General features: G+C 45.8%; 1 long non-coding RNA gene across 1 annotated transcript in view; it reads left to right on the top strand.

The window, feature by feature from the left end:
- The first annotated feature begins 626 nt into the window (after nucleotides 1-626).
- The window catches only part of LOC114805423, a 98,635-nt gene continuing 92,325 nt past the window's right edge, over nucleotides 627-6,936 (top strand). Inside the window, exon 1 of the long non-coding RNA XR_003753401.1 lies at nucleotides 627-829. This is a non-coding gene — a long non-coding RNA (uncharacterized LOC114805423). The remainder of the gene's footprint in view (nucleotides 830-6,936) is intronic.

Raw genomic sequence — 6,936 nt, 5'->3', positions numbered from 1 at the left:
CCCCACCTTCAAAACCTTATCGAAGGCACATTCTTTCAAGGCCCGCCCAGGCTCAGCCCCACTTTTCCTCATCTCCCACTCTCTTCTGTGTTGTTCTGGCTTTCTCCCTTTGCTCTTCCCCCCTCCCAGCCCTGCAGCAATTATGTAGATATCTGTAACTTCATTTATGTGTATTGATGTCTGTCTCCACTCTTCTAGACTGTAAGCTCATTGTGGGCAGGGGCTGCCATTGTTTATTATTATACTTTCCCAAGTGCTTAGTACAGTGCTCTGCACACAGTAAGTGCTCAATAAATATGATTGAATGAATCAACGTGAAGATGGAGGGGGCTGGAGATGGCATCAAGGCATCAGCAGCAGCACTGCCTGGGAGACCGAGGAGGGATTCAGGGCCCCATCGTCGCTTTTCGGTCTCGTTTGATACTAATTAGCAGAATAGTAGAGAGCCCTACTTAGGCCCGAAATCTGTGCCTGAGTCCAACCTGGCTTGATGCTCACTGGCCAGGCCAAGAACTGGCCTCGTTCCCCACTTCTGGACTGAACCTCAGATGCACCCAGTCCAAATGGAAAATTGGTTTTGGCTTTAGGGGGCCTCTGACTCCATATTCAATTGCTTTCCAGGCTGCCGTTTATGAGGTCCCACTTTCCTGTCTGTATTTGGACTGAAAATCAAGACCAAGCCATTTTGGGCTTGACTCCGGGAGCACGACCCTCTACCCTCCCTCAGCTCACCTTAGACTACCTGCATTTTGATAGGACCCGACCATGTTGTCCAGTGACGGATCTCAGCTCAGTGAGCATCCCCCACCGGGACTTGCCAAAAAAAAGGGTAAGTTGACATGCGGCGGCATACCATTTTTTTGTGGGCGTTCAGGAATTTAAACTACTAATAGAACTGACAGCAGTGGAGCAAGTGCCACCCGATGCCCATAGCAGGATTTGGGGATGGAGCCCTCTCTGACTCTGGCACTTTGGAACCCGGGTCCTAGGAATGGAGCATGTGTAGTGGGAGGTGAATAAACTCTCCTTGATAGGTTCCAGGTGTATGCTGGACACTCACTGGGGTGGGGGCCCGGTCCCATTCTGCTTTGGGCATATATGAGACCTCAAAGGATTATGGATGAGCCCCCTTCCCTTAAAGATGGACCACACTCAGAAAATCCATTATTTGACTCTATGTCTGATGATGATGTGACGTGGGGCAACTGGCTTAATAAACTCCTTGGGTCCCACGGGGATGGTTGTTTTCCATCTTCCTGGTGAGGCTGCTGGAACAATGAATATGTGCAAAATATCTATGAGGTGGTTGGATGGCTCAGGGCCATTATTACCACTCCCGCAAATTCGTCAAGGAAAATTTTCAAGGAGGAAAAACCATCATCTTTGCTCTACTTAGGGGGTTTGAAAAATTCTGTGCTGCTGCTTTTTCTGACTTGGCACCGTTAGGCTTAAGGGAGGTTTAGAAGCCAGTAATTACTTATGACGAAGTCGGAGATAGGGTCAGAATGCATTCCATTTTAATTTCAAGGCTACAAGAAGATGAAATCCTTCTGATGCCTTTCAAGTCACCTTCACTTAGTTTCTCTTTTCTTGTTTGTTTTCCACAGAAGGCTAGAGGGGAAAACTCACATTACCAGGCACGGCCTAGTGGATAGAGCATTGGCTGGGAGTCAGAAAGTCATGGGTTCTAATTCCGGCTCTGCCACTTGTCTGCTGTGTGACCTTGAATAAGTCACTTCACTTCTCTGTGCTTCATTTACCTCATCTGTTAAATAGGGATTGAGATTGTGCCCCACATGGGACAAGGATCGTGTCCAACTTGATTTGCTTGTTTCCACCCCAGTGCTTAGTGCTGTGCCTGGCACAGTAAATGCTTAAAAAATGCCACTATTTATTATTAATAATGATAACAATAAGCAGAATATTACAGGGCAGTGGAGTGGAGAGGAAATTGAAACCTTAGGCCTAAACGATATTTTGGGCTTATTGATGGAGTTCACTTTTTTAGTCAAATCCTTGTCCCCCATTACCATGGATGACCAAGGGAGTAGTATATTATCCAGCCCAATCTCTGGAGGTAAATTGGTTAGTCTTTCAGGCACTAATTCAAATTATTTGAAGAGAGTGGGAATAATAATAATGATGATGGTATTTGTTAAGCACTGTTTGCTGAGCACTGTGCTGAGCTCAGGGATGATGCAATGCAATCAGGTCAGACGCAGTCCCTCCCTCATATGGAGCTTACAATTTAAAGGGGAGGGAGAACAGATATGTAATCCCCATTTTACAGATGAGAAAACTAAGGCTCAGAGAAGTTAAGTGACTTGTCCAAGGTCACCCAGCAGGCCAGTCAGTGGTGGAGTCTGGACTGGAACCCAGGTCTCCTGACTCTCAGTTCTGTGCTCTTTCCAATAGGCCAACCTGGGTAACCCAGAGGGGTCTCCATATTGATTAGATACATGGCAGTCTGTTTAAGAGAGGTGAATTACATAATATAAGGAATATTACTCCTTTCTTGGCATCTGCAGGCAGCTCTCAGACTTGCCACACGATAGGTTTGTGGAAAAATTGAAACTTTATATGTATTAGAGCCAATTTTCTCTTAGGAACAAAATTAAAATTGGGTTCTCTGTTCCTGAACCAAGGTGGAATAGCCTATTCTTACCCAAATTACCTGGATGAGTAAGATAGCTGCATCAATATATTTAGATTGAGTCAGAGATTTCCATGGCAGGAGAGCTAACTGCATTGGAAATAAGAGGGAGGATGACAGGCATCTTACCTTCATTGTACAGAAGAGGAAACTGAGGCATAAGGAGGTGAAATGGCCTGCCCAAGGTCACACAGTAGGCCACTGATATAACTGAGACTAGAACTTGGATCTGCTGATTCCAGGTCCCATGTTCTTTCCATCAGCCCATGCTAGCTTTAATTAATGCATTTGGATTTAGATGGAGACACTTAGTTTTAGGCATTGAGCCGTAGTTTTTATTGCCAGTAGTGATTGCTGGGTGGGGTCCTATTTTTGCATTATATTCTCTCTAAGCCCTGGAGTAGCTAAAAGGTGCTTGTTTTATCAATAATAATAATATATTCGTTAAGCACATATCATCTATCAAACACTATGGTAGGTACAAGTTAATCAGGTCAGACAAGGTCCCTTGTTCCACACAGGGCTCGTATTCTAAGAAGGGAAGAACCAGTATTGAATCCCCGGTCAGCGGAGTAGGAAACTGAGCTACAGAGAAGTTAAATGACTTGCCCATGGTCACACAGCAGGCAAGTGGCAGAGCCAGGATTAGAACCTGGGTCCTCTGACTCTTGGCCCTGGGCTGTTTCCACTAGGTCACACAGGTTCTCTCTTGTTCTCTGAATTGCTTCCTCCTCTTTTGCACTTGTCACTTAATCAGGCCCAACTGCTCCTCATTTTCCATTTGAGGAGCAATGTCAGGTATGAGCATTTGCCTTCTCCACCCTTACTGGCTGGGCTTGATGAGGAGATGTGTCTGCCCTTCCTGCTTCTGCAGCTCTATTCAGGCTGTCCTCCGAGGCAGCAGGTCCGAAGCAGAAAAACCTGGGCAGAGGTTAATCCGTGCCAGGGAGCAGAACCCTGAACTTGGATGTTCCTGTGAGGTAGTCCTTGGACTTCTCTGTCTCATTTTTCCAAGGTAAATCCCTGTGGGGACTTTACTAAGTTTATTCTCGAAGATTATCCTTAGAGGTGGGGGAATCCTGTTCCAAAGGGAACAACACTAAGAATTCACTTTAAACCTAGGGAGAAGTGCCAGAAAGCTGTCAGTTCATCATCCCGGGTCAGGGTGATTGGCAAGGTGACTGTGAGCGTGGCAACTCAGAGCTGAAGGTCACATTTCTGCGTAGTTCTCACTGAGTGCGTTCAGTGGAGGGTCCTTTGCGTTGTCGGAAGAGCGTTTCCTAATTCCCTATAGGCTAAATATGTCATAAAATCACTCATAAAGGTAGAGTAGGGCTCCTGGGGAATAGCTTCATTCATTTGGAATAGCAGAGCTAAAGGCTAGTTTTCTTAGACTGCATTTGCATCCCAAAGATCCAAGTATTGTACAAGAAAACATTTTCCCATTCCTAGAAGAGACAAAGTTTTTTGGGGGCCAAATGCTTTCTCCCTCTGGCTGCCTCTTCAGGGTTCTGAGGCACCGAAAGTCTCTGGAAAGCTGGCGTTCGGTCAAACCATTATTTTGAAGTGTTTTACCGGGTTGCTATCTGAGGCTATTTTCTTCTGAAGCTTTCCTTAAAGTACAACATCTTGAATGATTTTGTAATGCAAGTGACCACTGGCAGAGTGATTCCTTTAGCATCACACTAGGGGAGTGTAAGACATGAGTGAGCATTGATTAAAATAAGCCAAGCAGGCATGAAACTGAACAAAAGTAGTTGGAAATTGAGAGTGAATGAAGCTTCATTTTTTTTAGGGGGAAGATTGCATGCAGTGGGCATACCAACAAACAGATTGTAAAAGGTTGCAGGTGACACCAGCAGAACTGTTGCCAAATGATAGGGAAGGGTAACAGAAAGCATTAGGCTTGCTTAACTTGGTGGGAAAGTCCAGTCCAAATCTGGCGAAAGAAACAAGACATTCAATCAGTTGTATTTATTGAGTGCTTACTGTGTGTAGAGCACTATCCTAAGCGCTTGGGAAAGTACAATGCAAGAGCTGATAGACCCTGTTCCCTGTTCAAAAGGAGCTTAGAGTTTAGAGACGGGAGACAGACATTAATATAAATTACAGATATGTAGGTAAGTGCTTTGGGGGTGGTGATGGGGTGAATATCATATAATAAAAAGGTACAGATCCAAGGGCATAGGTGATGCAGAAAGGAAAGGTGGTAGAATTTTAACATACCACGGCACTCTTTTTGTTTGTTTTGAGGGGGAAGGTCATCAGGATTTGACAGGCTGAAATTGAAGCCTTTGGAAAAATCAATAGTTGTGGATGCTCCAAAAAGCATGGTCTAGTGGATAGAGCATGGGCCTGGGAGTCAGAAGAACATGGGTTCTAATCCTGGCTCTGCCACTCGTCTGCTCTGTGACCTTGGGCAAGTCACTTCTCTGTGCCTGTTAACTCATCTGTAAAATGGGGATTAAAACTATGAGTCCCATGTGAGACATGGTCTGTGTCCAACCTGGCTAGCTTGTATCTACTCCAACGCTTAGTACAGTGTCTGGTACACAGTGAGCACTGAACAAATATGATAAAAAAAGTTCTGGGGCAAAGCTTGGGGTCCCACACTCCTCTAGGATGAGGGTAGGAACAGGGAGATGGTGGCGGTGGAGGAATCACTAGCCAGATACAATGGGTGAGCCACTGTCTTAAGGCCTTAGGATCAAAAACCTGGGCAGAGGAGTTGATTCTAGTGCTAGTGGCTTGCCCACCCACACTCACATTCTTTCCTCTCTGCCAGTCGTGTTCCCTCGGAGGCTCAGACATTATGTGCCCATAAAGAGGCTTTAATCCTTGCCTGACTTAAAGGGTTAAACCCCTGATTTAATTTGGAGAGAGAAAAGTAGCCATTTTAACTTCTGCTTCTCCAATTCCTGTCTTTTAAATGCTGGAAGAAAGCCAATTGAATCGACTCTAAGCCAATCTCCCAGTACTGGAAATCTCTCAGCTGAGTAACAAGGCCCAGCGTTGGGGGACTTTTAGAAGCTGTTGGTTAGAAAAAGTTCCAAAAAACAGAATCGGAACATCACCAACTTTTCCCCCAGCAAGAGCTACAGCCTGCCTAGATCTGCCCTCCTCGCTCCCTGGCCAGCAGATAATCAGTGCATTGATAACCAGAGAGGAAAAACCCTATTGGTTGGCAGCTGGGAGAATAAAAATAGTTTTCGGAAAAAATGGAATGGAAGCAACAAAATGAGAAATCAGGCCTGGGATTGTGAGGGAACTCATTTAACGGCTTGATTGCTCCGGTTTAATTTTTGTCATTTCTGAGCGGCTGCAGTGCCTTCCTAGAGTTTCTCACTGCACCTGGTGAGATGTGCAGAGGGTTTCATCCATGGGCCCAGACCCCAGGGGTATTGTGGCTGGCAGAACAAGTTGCTCCTGGCTCTTTCAAGGTGGTTCTCTCAAAAGGTAGGCACATGGGAGGCAGGAGAATCCTGGCAGGTCATCGGCAAATGGAAATGAGGCTAAAGAATGCAGGCCTAGAAATGGAATCTGTAAACTGCAGCCTTTGTCCCGATCTTATTATCTCGTAATTACCTTGTATCTATCCCAGTGCTTAGTACAGTACTTGGCACATAGTGCTTAAGGAATATTAATATTGCTACATCAGTCCTTCAAGCAATAGTATTTGCTCAGCGATTACATTAAGCTCTTGGAAGAGTGCAGTAATTAGTAGACACAATCCCTGCCCTCAAAGCGCATTCCTTTTTTCCTTTTTGGGGTCAGATTGTATCTGTTTAGTGGCCCTGACACGCTCTCCAAACACCCTAAGTCTTCTTGGACATTTAATGCTGAGGCAAGAAGAAGGGGCAGACCAAGGTCAAAAACGCATCCACCCACTAACAGCATCAGGACTGTGCACAGCGTGAGACCTAGAGGCTGCATGGAAACCAACCTGAGGTAGAGGCAGTATGCTCTTCACCGGATTTGGGGGTTCACCCCATACGCAGGGGAAAGAGCAGACCGACCACAGTAGCTCCAGCAATTCACAATAGCCTCCAGTCTTAACTTGCTTCAAGTCAAACAGTGCAGAATTGGAACTAGAACTCAAGTCACCTGACTCCATCACCCCTCTCCCTTCTCTGTCCTTTTTCTCTCCCTCCTGCTAGAATCCTCCCGCTTCGGGGGCTCTGCATAGGGAGGGCACTGGAGAGACCCAAGATACAGCCGTGTCAGGAGAGTTTATTGAGGAACAGAGGAACTCACCTGGGCTGCCCTGAGGGATTGAAGTTTCA

Source organism: Ornithorhynchus anatinus, chromosome 18 (genome assembly GCF_004115215.2).
Source record: "Ornithorhynchus anatinus isolate Pmale09 chromosome 18, mOrnAna1.pri.v4, whole genome shotgun sequence".
Taxonomy (NCBI): domain Eukaryota; kingdom Metazoa; phylum Chordata; class Mammalia; order Monotremata; family Ornithorhynchidae; genus Ornithorhynchus; species Ornithorhynchus anatinus.
Note: the sequence above shows the minus strand (reverse complement) of the source record. Positions and strands in the feature narration are given on the sequence as shown.